This window comes from Montipora foliosa, chromosome 9 (assembly GCF_036669935.1).
Source record: "Montipora foliosa isolate CH-2021 chromosome 9, ASM3666993v2, whole genome shotgun sequence".
Classification (NCBI taxonomy): Eukaryota; Metazoa; Cnidaria; class Anthozoa; order Scleractinia; family Acroporidae; genus Montipora; species Montipora foliosa.
The window spans coordinates 12,129,878-12,132,377 of record NC_090877.1 but is presented as its reverse complement, the minus strand read 5'-3'; the positions used below and the strand labels follow the sequence as shown (position 1 = coordinate 12,132,377).

At 36.6% G+C, this 2,500-nt stretch overlaps 1 long non-coding RNA gene across 1 annotated transcript in view; it reads right to left on the bottom strand.

The window, feature by feature from the left end:
* The window catches only part of LOC137969817 (uncharacterized), a 20,996-nt gene that overhangs the window by 14,212 nt on the left and 4,284 nt on the right, over positions 1-2,500 (bottom strand). Inside the window, exons 2-3 of the long non-coding RNA XR_011116730.1 lie at positions 1,875-1,937; positions 417-546 (exon numbers count right to left, since the gene is read on the bottom strand). This is a non-coding gene — a long non-coding RNA (uncharacterized lncRNA). The remainder of the gene's footprint in view (positions 1-416; positions 547-1,874; positions 1,938-2,500) is intronic.

Genomic DNA, 2,500 nt, shown 5'->3' with positions numbered 1-2,500 from the left:
GCCTCATTGACACATGTAAAAGTGAAAGAATTTGGGCTGTAAAACGAGGCTACTTAAGCTAATTAACACAAAGCCAGAATAATAATTTGTTGGCAGCCATTTTTGCATTTGGTCAATTGGCATCAAATGAGGAAGAGGAACTGCTGGTCTGTGAGCCTTGCAAGTTTAATACAGCTGATTGCAAGTGAAGTATTTACATTATTGCAGACAGCAAGAGATAAATTATTGAGATCTGCAAAAAATCAAAACCTCAACTAAGTTTATTTGAGACATTAAGATGTGAAGACTGCAGCCAAGAAGATAAAGCTGACAACAGGTATTTCTCTGACTCCTAGCTATTATCTATATACTGGTATATGTACATATCCTACTAGTAAAAAATGTACATCAAAGAAAGCATACATGTATTAACTTACACGTTGTGCACTTCAGCGACAGGCAAGATTTGTGCACTTCTTACTTCTTCCAAGTATGTAATTTTTGCTGCCTTCACATCTTCACGGACAGTTTTTCTTTCACTGCGATTTCTGAGATGATGATTTCCGACTGAAAAGAAGAGGCAAGACTTGAGTAACAACAAAGACAGTTAAGCCTACAGCATTTTATTTTTTGCTATGTACTTTTTACTGCCATCTCTGGTATTCACTGCCATACTTGAAAGACTGCTGATGTGACCTTGGAATTCCAAGGGAAGCACCCACAAGGGACATGATTTTTAGTGTTATGTCCCTTGTAGGTGCATGTTATTGGTGACAAGGAACTTTCAAACAATAATAATAATCAATTAAATTTTATTTAAATCTCACAGTTATTTAGCCAAGCACGAGTGCTCTAGATACTAATAATTGGGAGACTACAAATCAACTGAAATCAGAACAAATCAAATGAAATGTTCAAATCAGACCAGGGACAAGCCACTTATTATAGCTGCGCACAACAATGACAGCGACACAAGAAACACTAAGAATAAAGACAACAACATTTCATGCTAATTTTCACACTAACATTGAAAGGGTGAAATGTTTCAGCAATACCAACATTTCAAGAACTTTGGTCTACGCTACACAGGGAAACAGGAGCACAATAACACATGTGATAAGGGGACAAAGTTTCCTCTTAATTAAGTGGCCTCTGAGGTAACCCTCTGCACTCAAGTCCAACAGTGACTGGTAGCAGCAAAAAAGCTGATTTACAGTATAATTAAAACATGCATCAACTAATAGGGGTGGCGAATGATACCTCCACAATATTGGCACTCACAAACTTTTCATCCTATCTTGAAATCTCGACAGCCTTTGCGAAGAGTCTCGAAGTCTTGCTTATATTACATTTATTTCCATGTGAATAAATGTTTTGGTCTCGGTCTCCGATTCACAAACATGGATCTCAGCATCTCGGCGAGTCTCGGATTTTACCATTTGAGACCCCTACTATTATCTATAAAATTCCTTGATGACAACCTAATTGTGCTACGTAAAAAGAGTCATTACTCATCTTTTCCTGGAAATGTATTTTTTTATACATTGACTCTTCAATAGGGAAGTGATGTCGTCCAGTGGTTAGGGCGTTGGGTTTGCATGCGGTTGACCCGGGTTCAAATCCAGTTCTAACCTCTGATTTGGATTTGTTTCTAGGTGTCACGGATTCAACTGGGGTTCTTAATCATGTTTCTTTCAAATTAATAAAAGTGGGGTGCCTGTGAACTGGCACTTCCACTATAAACAAAGCATTTACATTTTTACATTTACAATACAAAAATTATAAACTATGCTATCCTCCAAGTGACAAAATACACCTGTACCTCTGTAATACTGAAAACTAATGTTACACGTAGTTGTATCATTACAATTAGACAATCAAATCTTATTTATTACATTCTTCTTCTTGAAGTCGTTGTGCAAGGGTTCCATCTTCCCGCACCATGAAATCTTGACATACTGAAAACAAACCCAACACAGATTTATCAAGTAAAGTGAAGGCTCCCTTCGTAAAGAACAAGCTACATGTACAAGGCTGATCTCAAAACCATTATAACAATCTCCTCACTCTTCGGGTGACCCCACCTGTAAAAAGCTGCTCAAATGACATCATGTGTAATGAATGAGTATGACAAAACAGGACCAAGCATGTTCAAGAAAACAATATTGCTGATTGAATTAATAATAATCACACATGAAGCCCATTTTGTATCTGTACATACCACAACTTGTAAAAATGGCTTGAAAAACTATTTACACCTGTCCAGATTCTCAGAAAAGGAGAAAGATCCTGGTATATTGTCTTAAATCTATCAGAATTTATTTGTGGGTGATACGCAGTTCTGTTCCTAAGATGATACTTTGTTTCTTTCTTCTTTGGAATAATATTACTGAGCAGGCAGTCATGGTCAACCAAACATACCTTCAAAAGCTTCTTATCTGCCTTTTCTAAAAGATCTCGAATGGCAATTCTCTTAATAGATGTATATTTCCTTTTAAAACATCTATCTAAGAAATTTTGT